Source organism: Siphateles boraxobius, unplaced genomic scaffold (assembly GCF_051911475.1).
Source record: "Siphateles boraxobius isolate OS27281-9 unplaced genomic scaffold, OSU_SipBor_1 39, whole genome shotgun sequence".
NCBI lineage: Eukaryota > Metazoa > Chordata > Actinopteri > Cypriniformes > Leuciscidae > Siphateles > Siphateles boraxobius.
In genome coordinates, this window is record NW_027509019.1 from 4,165,001 (window position 1) to 4,181,774 (window position 16,774).

General features: G+C 45.8%; 7 non-coding genes across 7 annotated transcripts in view; all 7 read right to left on the minus strand.

Moving 5' to 3' along the window:
• Positions 1-44, minus strand: part of trnar-ccu (transfer RNA arginine (anticodon CCU)) — a 73-nt gene extending 29 nt beyond the window's left edge. The window contains exon 1 of the tRNA in view: positions 1-44. This exon is cut by the window's left edge and continues 29 nt beyond it. This is a non-coding gene — a tRNA (tRNA-Arg).
• Positions 45-3,215: 3,171 nt separating this feature from the next.
• Positions 3,216-3,288, minus strand: trnar-ccu (transfer RNA arginine (anticodon CCU)). Its single transcript has one exon. It is a non-coding gene; the product is annotated as a tRNA-Arg (tRNA).
• A 1,892-nt stretch (positions 3,289-5,180) lies between these two features.
• Positions 5,181-5,253, minus strand: trnar-ccu (transfer RNA arginine (anticodon CCU)). The gene has a single exon. It is a non-coding gene; the product is annotated as a tRNA-Arg (tRNA).
• Positions 5,254-8,936: 3,683 nt separating this feature from the next.
• On the minus strand, positions 8,937-9,009 carry trnar-ccu (transfer RNA arginine (anticodon CCU)). The gene has a single exon. It is a non-coding gene; the product is annotated as a tRNA-Arg (tRNA).
• A 994-nt stretch (positions 9,010-10,003) lies between these two features.
• On the minus strand, positions 10,004-10,076 carry trnar-ccu (transfer RNA arginine (anticodon CCU)). The gene has a single exon. It is a non-coding gene; the product is annotated as a tRNA-Arg (tRNA).
• A 995-nt stretch (positions 10,077-11,071) lies between these two features.
• Positions 11,072-11,144, minus strand: trnar-ccu (transfer RNA arginine (anticodon CCU)). The gene has a single exon. It is a non-coding gene; the product is annotated as a tRNA-Arg (tRNA).
• Positions 11,145-13,368: 2,224 nt separating this feature from the next.
• Positions 13,369-13,441, minus strand: trnak-cuu (transfer RNA lysine (anticodon CUU)). The gene has a single exon. It is a non-coding gene; the product is annotated as a tRNA-Lys (tRNA).
• Positions 13,442-16,774: the final 3,333 nt, after the last annotated feature.

Genomic DNA, 16,774 nt, shown 5'->3' on the forward strand with positions numbered 1-16,774 from the left:
TCTGTCTTAGGAGGCCAGTGCCTTATCCATTAGGCCACCGGGGCTTTGAAAGACCTTGGCTTTAGTGACAACAACATCATTGGCATTTAAACAAGGCCAGCACACAAGGTAATCCGGTTTAGTGACAGATTTTCTGAAACGAACAAGCAGGATGTGGAAGTTGCTCTTTGTTTGGGATAAAACATATACATAAGTGAAGCAGTCTTAGCAGAGGATGGTTTCGATCCATCGACCTCTGGGTTATGGGCCCAGCACGCTTCCGCTGCGCCACTCTGCTGTAATCCACATCAGATCGGAAACGGACCCACAATTCCTGTCTTAGGAGGCCAGTGCCTTATCCATTAGGCCACCGGGGCTGTGAAATACCTTGGCTTTAGTGACAACAACATCATTGGCATTTAAACAAGGCCAGCACACAAAGTAATCCGGATGAACAACTACCTGACAGGCCACTGGGACACGATTCGCTTGCCCTACTAAATGTCCATCTCATTCAGGTGCCTTAGTCAATGAGGAGTTTGAACAGGGCATGCAAACACAAACACACAGATTTTTTGAACGAACAAGCAGGATGTGGAAGTTGGTCTTTGATTGGGATAAAACATGTACATAAGTAAAGCAGTCTTAGCAGAGGATGGTTACGATCCATCGACCTCTGGGTTATGGGCCCAGCACGCTTCCGCTGCGCCACTCTGCTGTAATCCACACCAGATGGGACTCGAAACCACAATCCCTGTCTTAGGAGGCCAGTGCCTTATCCATTAGGCCACCGGGGCTGTGAAAGACCTTGGCTTTAGTGACAACAACATCATTGGCATTTAAACAAGGCCAGCACACAAAGTAATCCGGATGAACGACTACTTCGACAGGCCATTGGGACAAGATTCGCTTGCCCTACTAATTGTCCTTCAGGTAGCATAGTCAATGACGCATTTGAACAGGGTATACACACACAAACTCACAGATTTTCTGAAACGAACAAGCAGGATGTGGAAGTTGCTCTTTGTTTGGGATAAAACATGTACATAAGTGACAAAAACATCATTGGCATTTAAACAAGGCCAGCACACAAATTAATCCGGATGAACAATTACTTAGACAGGCCACTGGGACACGATTCGCTTGCCCTACTAATTGTCCATCTCATTCACGTGACTTAGTCAATGAGGAGTTTGAACAGGGCATGCACACACAAACAGACAGATTTTCTGAACGAACAAGCAGGATGTTGAAGTTGCTCTTTGTTTGGGATAAAACATGTACATAAGTAAAGCAGTCTTAGCAGAGGATGGTTTCGATCCATCGACCTCTGGGTTGTCTTAGGCAATTTCTGTCTTAGGAGGCCAGTGCCTTATCCATTAGGCCACCGGGGCTCTGAAAGACCTGTGTTCATGTGCCCCCATTACTTTGGCTTTAGTGACAACAACATCATTGGCATTTAAACAAGGCCAGCACACAAAGTAATCCGGATGAACGACTACTTCGACAGGCCACTGGGACAAGATTCGCTTGCCCTACTAATTGTCCATCTCATTCAGGTGGCTTAGACAATGAGGAGTTTGAACAGGGCAAACACACAGATTTTCTGAACAAACAAGCAGGATGTGGAAGTTGCTCTTCTTGAAGATTTTATTATTTAGAAAACAAGTAATTTAGCTATATATTTGGACACAATTATTTCTTCTGTCTGTGACTTTGGATTTCCTCTGTGTATGTGAAAGACCTTGAATGGAATGTTGTTTGCTGCAGAAAATTCTATTCCGAGAAGTCACATGGTAAAAGACCTTTACCCAAAACTATCTATAGGGTGTGCTACCTTCTTTGGAAGAAGATTTATGTATATAACTCTGAACCAAAATATACTCGGGAGCGCGCTGGAAGGCCAGAGGGCCAGTGGGCCGGAGAGCCAGAGCGTTAGAGCGCCGTTCTATGGAACGGAACGGCGTTCGAAAATAAAGTCTAATTATTTCTGGCATCAAAGATCTCTGCGAAGTTATTTTTCGGAAAGATTGAAAACCACTTCACTCTTTGTTTGGGATAAAACATGTACATAAGTAAAGCAGTCTTAGCAGAGGATGGTTTCGATCCATCGACCTCTGGGTCATGGGCCCAGCACGCCTCCGCTGCGGCACTCTGCTGTAAACCAACCCAGATTGTTCTGAACGAACTAGCAGGATGTGGAAGTTGCTCTTTTTTTGGGATAAAACTGTGAAAGACCTTGGCTTTAGTGACAACAACATCATTGGCATTTAAACAAGGCCAGCACTTTGTTTGGGATAAAACATATACATAAGTGAAGCAGTCTTAGCAGAGGATGGATTCGATCCATCGACCTCTGGGTTATGGGCCCAGCACGCTTCCGCTGCGCCACTCTGCTGTAATCCACATCAGATCGGAAACGAACCCACAATTCCTGTCTTAGGAGGCCAGTGCCTTATCCATTAGGCCACCGGGGCTGTGAAAGACCTTGGCTTTAGTGACAACAACATCATTGGCATTTAAACAAGGCCAGCACACAAAGTAATCCGGATGAACAATTACTTAGACAGGCCACTGGGACACGATTTGCTTGCCCTACTATTTGTCTATCTCATTCACGTGGCTTAGTCAATGAGGAGTTTGAACAGGGCATGCACACACAAACACACAGATTTTCTGAAAGAACAAGCAGGATGTGGAAGTTGGTCTTTGTTTGGGATAAAACATGTACATAAGTAAAGCAGTCTTAGCAGAGGATGGTTTCGATCCATCGACCTCTGGGTCATGGGTCCAGCACGCCTCCGCTGCGGCACTCTGCTGTAAACCAGCCCAGATTGTTCTGAACGAACTAGCAGGATGTGGAAGTTGCTCTTTTTTTGGGATAAACTGTGAAAGACCTTGGCTTTAGTGACAACAACATCATTGGCATTTAAACAAGGCCAGCACACAAAGTAATCCGGATGAACAATTACTTAGACAGGCCACTGGGACACGATTTGCTTGCCCTACTATTTGTCTATCTCATTCACGTGGCTTAGTCAATGAGGAGTTTGAACAGGGCATGCACACACAAACACACAGATTTTCTGAAAGAACAAGCAGGATGTGGAAGTTGGTCTTTGATTGGGATAAAACATGTACATAAGTAAAGCAGTCTTAGCAGAGGATGGTTACCATGCATTCGACCTCTGGGTTATGGGCCCAGCACGCTTCCGCTGCGCCACTCTGCTGTAAACCACCCCAGATGGGACTCGAACCCACAATCCCTGGCTTAGGAGGCCAGTGCCTTATCCATTAGGCCACCGGGGCTGTGAAAGACCTTGGCTTTAGTGACAACAACATCATTGGCATTTAAACAAGGCCAGCACACAAAGTAATCCGGATGAACGACTACTTCGACAGGCCATTGGGACAAGATTCGCTTGCCCTACTAATTGTCCTTCAGGTAGCTTAGTCAATGACGCATTTGAACAGGGTATACACACACAAACTCACAGATTTTCTGAAACGAACAAGCAGGATGTGGAAGTTGCTCTTTGTTTGGGATAAAACATGTACATAAGTGACAAAAACATAATTGGCATTGGAATACTTGCTCACTCGAATGTCACTTCACAGCGTCATCAGTAGCGCTCAAAGGATCTTCCCTTATGTTGTTGAAGCTTGTTTATTTAAGAAATTCATAATGAATAATAATAAAGCAAGATACCCTCCTGAAATATGTGAGATGTGTGGTTTATATAAACTGCAAAGGTAAAGTATAAATTCAAATTATTATGACCGATGTCAAGGGGGAGGAGAATGTATACGTGCGTCACGTTTAGTCAATAAAACACTTCCGCATAGGATACACCTGTGTATCCTTGCTCATAACTCCTCTGAAAGCCTCCTCACTCCTCGATCCTCGACTCCTCGCGGTGCAATTAGAGAATTGAGACATCATTGGCATTTAAACAAGGCCAGCACACAAAGTAATCTGGATGAACGACTACTTCGACAGGCCACTGGGACACGATTCGCTTGCCCTACTAATTGTCCTTCAGGTAGCTTAGTCAATGACGCATTTGAACAGGGCACACACACACAAACTCACAGATTTTCTGAACGAACAAGCAGGATGTGGAAGTTGCTCTGTGTTTGGGATAAAACATGTACATAAGTAAAGCAGTCTTAGCAGAGGATGGTTTCGATCCATCGACCTCTGGGTTATGGGCCCAGCACGCTTCCGCTGCGCCACTCTGCTGTAAACCACCCAAGATGGGACTCGAACCCACAATTTCTGTCTTAGGAGGCCAGTCCCTTATCCATTAGGCCACCGGGGCTGTGAAAGACCTTGGCTTTAGTGACAACAACATCATTGGCATTTAAACAAGGCCAGCACACAAAGTAATCCGGATGAACGACTACTTCGACAGGCCATTGGGACAAGATTCGCTTGCCCTACTAATTGTCCTTCAGGTAGCTTTGTCAATGACGCATTTGAACAGGGTATACACACACAAACTCACAGATTTTCTGAAACGAACAAGCAGGATGTGGAAGTTGCTCTTTGTTTGGGATAAAACATGTACATAAGTGACAAAAACATCATTGGCATTGGAATACTTGCTCACTCGAATGTCACTTCACAGCGTCATCAGTAGCGCTCAAAGGATCTTCCCTTATGTTGTTGAAGCTTGTTTATTTAAGAAATTCATAATGAATAATAATAAAGCAAGATACCCTCCTGAAATATGTGAGATGTGTGGTTTATATAAACTGCAAAGGTAAAGTATAAATTCAAATTATTAGGACCGATGTCAAGGGGGAGGAGAATGTATACGTGCGTCACGTTTAGTCAATAAAACACTTCCGCATAGGATACACCTGTGTATCCTTGCTCATAACTCCTCTGAAAGCCTCCTCACTCCTCGATCCTCGACTCCTCGCGGTGCAATTAGAGAATTGAGATGTCCTTCAAGATGGCTGTGCTTGATTGGTTTCCGGGTCATAGGATGGAGGACGGAGGAGCGAGGAGACGAGGAAGGATATTGAGAAGTACCCACAGATTTTCTGAACGAACAAGCAGGATGTGGAAGTTGCTCTTTGTTTGGGATAAAACATATACATAAGTGAAGCAGTCTTAGCAGAGGATGGTTTCGATTCATCGACCTCTGGGTTATGGGCCCAGCACGCTTCCACTGCGCCACTCTGCTGTAAACCACCCCAGATGGGACTCGAACCCACAATCCCTGGCTTAGGAGGCCAGTGCCTTATCCATTAGGCCACCGGGGCTGTGAAAGACCTTGGCTTTAGTGACAACAACATCATTGGCATTTAAACAAGGCCAGCACACAAAGTAATCCGGATGAACGACTACTTCGACAGGCCATTGGGACAAGATTCGCTTGCCCTACTAATTGTCCTTCAGGTAGCTTAGTCAATGACGCATTTGAACAGGGTATACACACACAAACTCACAGATTTTCTGAAACGAACAAGCAGGATGTGGAAGTTGCTCTTTGTTTGGGATAAAACATGTACATAAGTGACAAAACATCATTGGCATTTAAACAAGGCCAGCACACAAAGTAATCTGGATGAACGACTACTTCGACAGGCCACTGGGACACGATTCGCTTGCCCTACTAATTGTCCTTCAGGTAGCTTAGTCAATGACGCATTTGAACAGGGCACACACACACAAACTCACAGATTTTCTGAACGAAAAAGCAGGATGTGGAAGTTGCTCTGTATTTGGGATAAAACATGTACATAAGTAAAGCAGTCTTAGCAGAGGATGGTTTCGATCCATCGACCTCTGGGTTATGGGCCCAGCACGCTTCCGGTGCGCCACTCTGCTGTAAGCCACATCAGATCGGAAACGAACCCACAATTCCTGTCTTAGGAGGCCAGTGCCTTATCCATTAGGCCACCGGGGCTGTGAAAGACCTTGGCTTTAGTGACAACAACATCATTGGCATTTAAACAAGGCCAGCACACAAAGTAATCCGGATGAACAACTACTTCGACAGGCCACTGGGACACGATTTGCTTGCCCTACTATTTGTCTATCTCATTCACGTGGCTTAGTCTATGAGGAGTTTGAACAGGGCATGCACACACAAACAGACAGATTTTCTGAACGAACAAGCAGGATGTGGAAGTTGCTCTTTGTTTGGGATGAAACATGTCCATAAGTAAAGCATTCTTAGCAGAGGATGGTTTCGATCCATCGACCTCTGGGTTATGGGCCCAGCACGCTTCCGCTGCGCCACTCTGCTGTTATCCACATCAGATCGGAAACGAACCCACAATTCCTGTCTTAGGAGGCCAGTGCCTTATCCATTAGGCCACCGGGGCTATGAAAGACCTTGGCTTAAGTGACAACAACAACATTGGCATTTAAACAAGGCCAGCACACAAAGTAATCCGGATGAACAACTACTTCGACAGGCCACTGGGACACGATTCGCTTGCCCTACTAATTGTCCATCTCATTCAGGTGGCTTAGTCAATGAGGAGTTTGAACAGGGCATGCACACACAAACACACAGATTTTCTGAACGAACAAGCAGGATGTGGAAGTTGGTCTTTGATTGGGATATAACATGTACATAAATAAAGCATACTTAGCAGAGGATGGTTTCGATCCATCGACCTCTGGGTTATGGGCCCAGCACGCTTCCGCTGCGCCACTCTGCTGTAAACCACCCCAGATGGGACTAGGACCCACAATCCCTGGCTTAGGAGGCCAGTGCCTTATCCATTAGGCCACCGGGGCTGTGAAAGACCTTGGCTTTAGTGACAACAACATCATTGGCATTTAAACAAGGCCAGCACACAAAGTAATCCGGATGAACGACTACTTCGACAGGCCATTGGGACAAGATTCGCTTGCCCTACTAATTGTCCTTCAGGTAGCTTAGTCAGTGACGCATTTGAACAGGGTATACACGCACAAACTCACAGATTTTCTGAAACGAACAAGCAGGATGTGGAAGTTGCTCTTTGTTTGGGATAAAACATGTACATAAGTGACAAAAACATCATTGGCATTTAAACAAGGCCAGCACACAAATTAATCCGGATGAACAATTACTTAGACAGGCCACTGGGACACGATTCGCTTGCCCTACTAATTGTCCATCTCATTCACGTGACTTAGTCAATGAGGAGTTTGAACAGGGCATGCACACACAAACAGACAGATTTTCTGAACGAACAAGCAGGATGTGGAAGTTGCTCTTTGTTTGGGATAAAACATGTACATAAGTAAAGCAGTCTTAGCAGAGGATGGTTTCGATCCATCGACCTCTGGGTTGTCTTAGGCAATTTCTGTCTTAGGAGGCCAGTGCCTTATACATTAGGCCACCGGGGCTCTGAAAGACCTGTGTTCATGTGCCCCCATTACTTTGGCTTTAGTGACAACAACATCATTGGCATTTAAACAAGGCCAGCACACAAAGTAATCCGGATGAACGACTACTTCGACAGGCCACTGGGACAAGATTCGCTTGCCCTACTAATTGTCCATCTCATTCAGGTGGCTTAGACAATGAGGAGTTTGAACAGGGCAAACACACAGATTTTCTGAATAAACAAGCAGGATGTGGAAGTTGCTCTTGTTGAAGATTTTATTATTTAGAAAACAAGTAATTTAGCTATATATTTGGACACAATTATTTATTCTGTCTGTGACTTTGGATTTCCTCTGTGTATGTGAAAGACCTTGAATGGAATGTTGTTTGCTGCAGAAAATTCTATTCCGAGAAGTCACATGGTAAAAGACCTTTACCCAAAACTATCTATAGGGTGTGCTACCTTCTTTGGAAGAAGATTTATGTATATAACTCTGAACCAAAATATACTCGGGAGCGCGCTGGAAGGCCAGAGGGCCAGTGGGCCGGAGAGCCAGAGCGTTAGAGCGCCGTTCTATGGAACGGAACGGCGTTCGAAAATAAAGTCTAATTATTTCTGGCATCAAAGATCTCTGCGAAGTTATTTTTCGGAAAGATTGAAAACCACTTCACTCTTTGTTTGGGATAAAACATGTACATAAGTAAAGCAGTCTTAGCAGAGGATGGTTTCGATCCATCGACCTCTGGGTCATGGGCCCAGCACGCCTCCGCTGCGGCACTCTGCTGTAAACCAACCCAGATTGTTCTGAACGAACTAGCAGGATGTGGAAGTTGCTCTTTTTTTGGGATAAAACTGTGAAAGACCTTGGCTTTAGTGACAACAACATCATTGGCATTTAAACAAGGCCAGCACACAAAGTAATCTGGATGAACGACTACTTCGACAGGCCACTGGGACACGATTCGCTTGCCCTACTAATTGTCCTTCAGGTAGCTTAGTCAATGACGCATTTAAACAGGGCACACACACACAAACTCACAGATTTTCTGAACGAACAAGCAGGATGTGGAAGTTGCTCTTTGTTTGGGATAAAACATATACATAAGTGAAGCAGTCTTAGCAGAGGATGGTTTCGATCCATCGACCTCTGGGTTATGGGCCCAGCACGCTTCCGCTGCGCCACTCTGCTGTAATCCACATCAGATCGGAAACAAACCCACAATTCCTGTCTTAGGAGGCCAGTGCCTTATCCATTAGGCCACCGGGGCTGTGAAAGACCTTGGCTTTAGTGACAACAACATCATTGGCATTTAAACAAGGCCAGCACACAAAGTAATCGGGATGAACAACTACTTCGACAGGCCACTGGGACACGATTTGCTTGCCCTACTATTTGTCTATCTCATTCACGTGGCTTAGTCAATGAGGAGTTTGAACAGGGCATGCACACACAAACACACAGATTTTCTGAAAGAACAAGCAGGATGTGGAAGTTGGTCTTTGATTGGGATAAAACATGTACATAAGTAAAGCAGTCTTAGCAGAGGATGATTTCGATCCATCGACCTCTGGGTTATGGGCCCAGCACGCTTCCGCTTCGCCACTCTGCTGTAAACCACGCCAGATGGGACTCGAACCCACAATCCCTGGCTTAGGAGGCCAGTGCCTTATCCATTAGGCCACCGGGGCTGTGAAAGACCTTGGCTTTAGTGACAACAACATCATTGGCATTTAAACAAGGCCAGCACACAAAGTAATCCGGATGAACGACTACTTCGACAGGCCATTGGGACAAGATTCGCTTGCCCTACTAATTGTCCTTCAGGTAGCTTAGTCAATGACGCATTTGAACAGGGTATACACACACAAACTCACAGATTTTCTGAAACGAACAAGCAGGATGTGGAAGTTGCTCTTTGTTTGGGATAAAACATGTACATAAGTGACAAAAACATCATTGGCATTTAAAAAAGGCCAGCACACAAAGTAATCTGGATGAACGACTACTTCGACAGGCCACTGGGACACGATTCGCTTGCCCTACTAATTGTCCTTCAGGTAGCTTAGTCAATGACGCATTTGAACAGGGCACACACACACAAACTCACAGATTTTCTGAACGAACAAGCAGGATGTGGAAGTTGCTCTGTGTTTGGGATAAAACATGTACATAAGTACAGCAGTCTCAGCAGAGGATGGTTTCGATCCATGGACCTCTGGGTTATGGGCCCAGCACGCTTCCGCTGCGCCACTCTGCTGTAATCCACATCAGATGGAAACAACCCACAATTCCTGTCTTAGGAGGCCAGTGCCTTATCCATTAGGCCACCGGGGCTGTGAAAGACCTTGGCTTTAGTGACAACAACATCATTGGCATTTAAACAAGGCCAGCACACAAAGTAATCCGGATGAACAACTACTTCGACAGGCCACTGGGACACGATTTGCTTGCCCTACTATTTGTCTATCTCATTCACGTGGCTTAGTCAATGAGGAGTTTGAACAGGGCATGCACATGCAAACACACAGATTTTCTGAAAGAACAAGCAGGATGTGGAAGTTGGTCTTTGATTGGGATAAAACATATACATAAGTGAAGCAGTCTTAGCAGAGGATGGTTTCGATCCATCGGCCTCTGGGTTATGGGCCCAGCACGCTTCCGCTGCGCCACTCTGCTGTAAACCACCCCATATGGGACTCGAACCCACAATCCCTGGCTTAGGAGGCCAGTGCCTTATCCATTAGGCCACCGGGGCTGTGAAAGACCTTGGCTTTAGTGACAACAACATCATTGGCATTTAAACAAGGCCAGCACACAAAGTAATCCGGATGAACGACTACTTCGACAGGCCATTGGGACAAGATTCGCTTGCCCTACTAATTGTCCTTCAGGTAGCTTAGTCAATGACGCATTTGAACAGGGTATACACACACAAACTCACAGATTTTCTGAAAAGAACAAGCAGGATGTGGAAGTTGCTCTTTGTTTGGGATAAAACATGTACATAAGTGACAAAAACATCATTGGCATTTAAAAAAGGCCAGCACACAAAGTAATCTGGATGAACGACTACTTCGACAGGCCACTGGAACACGATTCGCTTGCCCTACTAATTGTCCTTCAGGTAGCTTAGTCAATGACGCATTTGAACAGGGCACACACACACAAACTCACAGATTTTCTGAACGAACAAGCAGGATGTGGAAGTTGCTCTGTGTTTGGGATAAAACATGTACATAAGTACAGCAGTCTCAGCAGAGGATGGTTTCGATCCATCGACCTCTGGGTTATGGGCCCAGCACGCTTCCGCTGCGCCACTCTGCTGTAATCCACATCAGACGGAAACGAACCCACAATTCCTGTCTTAGGAGGCCAGTGCCTTATCCATTAGGCCACCGGGGCAGTGAAAGACCTTGGCTTTAGTGACAACAACATCATTTGCATTTAAACAAGGCCAGCACACAAAGTAATCCGGATGAACAACTACTTCGACAGGCCACTGGGACACGATTTGCTTGCCCTACTATTTGTCTATCTCATTCACGTGGCTTAGTCAATGAGGAGTTTGAACAGGGCATGCACACACAAACACACAGATTTTCTGAAAGAACAAGCAGGATGTGGAAGTTGGTCTTTGATTGGGATAAAACATGTACATAAGTAAAGCAGTCTTAGCAGAGGATGGTTACGATCCATCGACCTCTGGGTTATGGGCCCAGCACGCTTCCGCTGCGCCACTCTGCTGTAAACCACCCCAGATCGGACTCGAACCCACAATCCCTGGCTTAGGAGGCCAGTGCCTTATCCATTAGGCCACCGGGGCTGTGAAAGACCTTGGCTTTAGTGACAACAACATCATTGGCATTTGAAAAAGGCCAGCACACAAAGTAATCTGGATGAACGACTACTTCGACAGGCCACTGGGACACGATTCGCTTGCCCTACTAATTGTCCTTCAGGTAGCTTAGTCAATGACGCATTTGAACAGGGCACACACACACAAACTCACAGATTTTCTGAACGAACAAGCAGGATGTGGAAGATGCTCTGTGTTTGGGATAAAACATGTACATAAGTAAAGCAGTCTTAGCAGAGGATGGTTTCGATCCATCGACCTCTGGGTTATGGGCCCAGCACGCTTCCGCTGCACCACTCTGCTGTAATCCACATCAGACGGAAACGAACCCACAATTCCTGTCTTAGGAGGCCAGTGCCTTATCCATTAGGCCACCGGGGCTGTGAAAGACCTTGGCTTTAGTGACAACAACATCATTGGCATTTAAACAAGGCCAGCACACAAAGTAATCCGGATGAACAACTACTTCGACAGGCCACTGGGACACGATTTGCTTGCCCTACTATTTGTCTATCTCATTCACGTGGCTTAGTCTATGAGGAGTTTGAACAGGGCATGCACACACAAACACACAGATTTTCTGAACGAACAAGCAGGATGTGGAAGTTGCTCTTTGTTTGGGATGAAACATGTCCATAAGTAAAGCATTCTTAGCAGAGGATGGTTTCGATCCATCGACCTCTGGGTTATGGGCCCAGCACGCTTCCGCTGCGCCACTCTGCTGTTATCCACATCAGATCGGAAACGAACCCACAATTCCTGTCTTAGGAGGCCAGTGCCTTATCCATTAGGCCACCGGGGCTATGAAAGACCTTGGCTTAAGTGACAACAACAACATTGGCATTTAAACAAGGCCAGCACACAAAGTAATCCGGATGAACAACTACTTCGACAGGCCACTGGGACACGATTCGCTTGCCCTACTAATTGTCCATCTCATTCAGGTGGCTTAGTCAATGAGGAGTTTGAACAGGGCATGCGCACACAAACACACAGATTTTCTGAACGAACAAGCAGGATGTGGAAGTTGGTCTTTGATTGGGATATAACATGTACATAAATAAAGCAGTCTTAGCAGAGGATGGTTTCGATCCATCGACCTCTGGGTTATGGGCCCAGCACGCTTCTGCTGCGCCACTCTGCTGTAAACCACCCCAGATGGGACTAGGACCCACAATCCCTGGCTTAGGAGGCCAGTGCCTTATCCATTAGGCCACCAGGGCTGTGAAAGACCTTGGCTTTAGTGACAACAATATCATTGGCATTTAAACAAGGCCAGCACACAAAGTAATCCGGATGAACGACTACTTCGACAGGCCATTGGGACAAGATTCGCTTGCCCTACTAATTGTCCTTCAGGTAGCTTAGTCAATGACGCATTTGAACAGGGTATACACACACAAACTCACAGATTTTCTGAAACGAACAAGCAGGATGTGGAAGTTGCTCTTTGTTTGGGATAAAACATGTACATAAGTGACAAAAACATCATTGGCATTTAAACAAGGCCAGCACACAAATTAATCCGGATGAACAATTACTTAGACAGGCCACTGGGACACGATTCGCTTGCCCTACTAATTGTCCATCTCATTCACGTGACTTAGTCAATGAGGAGTTTGAACAGGGCATGCACACACAAACAGACAGATTTTCTGAACGAACAAGCAGGATGTGGAAGTTGCTCTTTGTTTGGGATAAAACATGTACATAAGTAAAGCAGTCTTAGCAGAGGATGGTTTCGATCCATCGACCTCTGGGTTGTCTTAGGCAATTTCTGTCTTAGGAGGCCAGTGCCTCATCCATTAGGCCAGCGGGGCTCTGAAAGACCTGTGTTCATGTGCCCCCATTACTTTGGCTTTAGTGACAACAACATCATTGGCATTTAAACAAGGCCAGCACACAAAGTAATCCGGATGAACGACTACTTCGACAGGCCACTGGGACACGATTTGCTTGCCCTACTATTTTTCTATCTCATTCACGTGGCTTAGTCAATGAGGAGTTTGAACAGGGCATGCACACACAAACACACAGATTTTCTTAAAGAACAAGCAGGATGTGGAAGTTGGTCTTTGATTGGGATAAAACATGTACATAAGTAAAGCAGTCTTAGCAGAGGATGATTTCGATCCATCGACCTCTGGGTTATGGGCCCAGCACGCTTCCGCTTCGCCACTCTGCGGTAAACCACCCCAGATGGGACTCGAACCCACAATCCCTGGCTTAAGAGGCCAGTGCCTTATCCATTAGGCCACCTGGGCTGTGAAAGACCTTGGCTTTAGTGACAACAACATCATTGGCATTTAAACAAGGCCAGCACACAAAGTAATCCGGATGAACGACTACTTCGACAGGCCATTGGGACAAGATTCGCTTGCCCTACTAATTGTCCTTCAGGTAGCTTAATCAATGACGCATTTGAACAGGGTATACACACACAAACTCACAGATTTTCTGAAACGAACAAGCAGGATGTGGAAGTTGCTCTTTGTTTGGGATAAAACATGTACATAAGTGACAAAAACATCATTGGCATTGGAATACTTGCTCACTCGAATGTCACTTCACAGCGTCATCAGTAGCGCTCAAAGGATCTTCCCTTATGTTGTTGAAGCTTGTTTATTTAAGAAATTCATAATGAATAATAATAAAGCAAGATACCCTCCTGAAATATGTGAGATGTGTGGTTTATATAAACTGCAAAGGTAAAGTATAAATTCAAATTATTATGACCGATGTCAAGGGGGAGGAGAATGTATACGTGCGTCACGTTTAGTCAATAAAACACTTCCGCATAGGATACACCTGTGTATCCTTGCTCATAACTCCTCTGAAAGCCTCCTCACTCCTCGATCCTCGACTCCTCGCGGTGCAATTAGAGAATTGAGATGTCCTTCAAGATGGCTGTGCTTGATTGGTTTCCGGGTCATAGGATGGAGGACGGAGGAGAGAGGAGACGAGGAAGGATATTGAGAAGTACCCACAGATTTTCTGAACGAACAAGCAGGATGTGGAAGTTGCTCTTTGTTTGGGATAAAACATATACATAAGTGAAGCAGTCTTAGCAGATGATGGTTTCGATCCATCGACCTCTGGGTTATGGGCCCAGCACGCTTCCGCTGCGCCACTCTGCTGTAAACCACCCCAGATGGGACTCGAACCCACAATCCCTGGCTTTAGAGACAACAACATCATTGGCATTTAAACAAGGCCAGCACACAAAGTAATCCGGATGAACGACTACTTCGACAGGCCATTGGGACAAGATTCGCTTGCCCTACTAATTGTCATTCAGGTAGCTTAGTCAATGACGCATTTGAACAGGGTATACACACACAAACTCACAGATTTTCTGAAACGAACAAGCAGGATGTGGAAGTTAATCTTTGTTTGGGATAAAACATGTACATAAGTAGACAAAAACATCATTGGCATTTAAACAAGGCCAGCACACAAAGTAATCTGGATGAACGACTACTTCGACAGGCCACTGGGACACGATTCGCTTGCCCTACTAATTGTCCTTCAGGTAGCTTAGTCAATGACGCATTTGAACAGGGCACACACACACAAACTCACAGATATTCTGAACGAACAAGCAGGATGTGGAAGTTGCTCTGTGTTTGGGATAAAACATGTACATAAGTAAAGCAGTCTTAGCAGAGGATGGTTTCGATCCATCGACCTCTGGGTTATGGGCCCAGCACGCTTCCGCTGCGCCACTCTGCTGTAAGCCACATCAGATCGGAAACGAACCCACAATTCCTGTCTTAGGAGGCCAGTGCCTTATCCATTAGGCCACCGGGGCTGTGAAAGACCTTGGCTTTAGTGACAACAACATCATTGGCATTTAAACAAGGCCAGCACACAAAGTAATCCGGATGAACAACTACTTCGACAGGCCACTGGGACACGATTTGCTTGCCCTACTATTTGTCTATCTCATTCACGTGGCTTAGTCTATGAGGAGTTTGAACAGGGCATGCACACACAAACACACAGATTTTCTGAACGAACAAGCAGGATGTGGAAGTTGCTCTTTGTTTGGGATGAAACATGTCCATAAGTAAAGCATTCTTAGCAGAGGATCATTTCGATCCATCGACCTCTGGGTTATGGGCCCAGCACGCTTCCGCTGCGCCACTCTGCTGTTATCCACATCAGATCGGAAATGAACCCACAATTCCTGTCTTAGGAGGCCAGTGCCTTATCCATTAGGCCACCGGGGCTATGAAAGACCTTGGCTTAAGTGACAACAACAACATTGGCATTTAAACAAGGCCAGCACACAAAGTAATCCGGATGAACAACTACTTCGCCAGGCCACTGGGACACGATTCGCTTGCCCTACTAATTGTCCATCTCATTCAGGTGGCTTAGTCAATGAGGAGTTTGAACAGGGCATGCGCACACAAACACACAGATTTTCTGAACGAACAAGCAGGATGTGGAAGTTGGTCTTTGATTGGGATATAACATGTACATAAATAAAGCAGTCTTAGCAGAGGATGGTTTCGATCCATCGACCTCTGGGTTATGGGCCCAGCACGCTTCCGCTGCGCCACTCTGCTGTAAACCACCCCAGATGGGACTAGGACCCACAATCCCTGGCTTAGGAGGCCAGTGCCTTATCCATTAGGCCACCAGGGCTGTGAAAGACCTTGGCTTTAGTGACAACAACATCATTGGCATTTAAACAAGGCCAGCACACAAAGTAATCCGGATGAACGACTACTTCGACAGGCCATTGGGACAAGATTCGCTTGCCCTACTAATTGTCCTTCAGGTAGCTTAGTCAGTGACGCATTTGAACAGGGTATACACGCACAAACTCACAGATTTTCTGAAACGAACAAGCAGGATGTGGAAGTTGCTCTTTGTTTGGGATAAAACATATACATAAGTGAAGCAGTCTTAGCAGAGGATGGTTTCGATCCATCGACCTCTAGGTTATGGGCCCAGCACGCTTCCGCTGCGCCACTCTGCTGTAAACCACATCAGATCGGAAACGGACCCACAATTCCTGTCTTAGGAGGCCAGTGCCTTATCCATTAGGCCACCGGGGCTGTGAAAGACCTTGGCTTTAGTGACAACAACATCATTGGCATTTAAACAAGGCCAGCACACAAAGTAATCCGGATGAACAACTACCTGACAGGCCACTGGGACACGATTCGCTTGCCCTACTAATTGTCCATCTCATTCAGGTGCCTTAGTCAATGAGGAGTTTGAACAGGGCATGCACACACAAACACACAGATTTACTGAACGAACAAGCAGGATGTGGAAGTTGGTCTTTGATTGGGATAAAACATGTACATAAGTAAAGCAGTCTTAGCAGAGGATGGTTACGATCCATCGACCTCTGGGTCATGGGCCCAGCACGCCTCCGCTGCGGCACTCTGCTGTAAACCAACCCAGATTGTTCTGAACGAACTAGCAGGATGTGGAAGTTGCTCTTTTTTTGGGATAAAACTGTGAAAGACCTTGGCTTTAGTGACAACAACATCATTGGCATTTAAACAAGGCCAGCACACAAAGTAATCTGGATGAACGACTACTTCGACAGGCCACTGGGACACGATTCGCTTGCC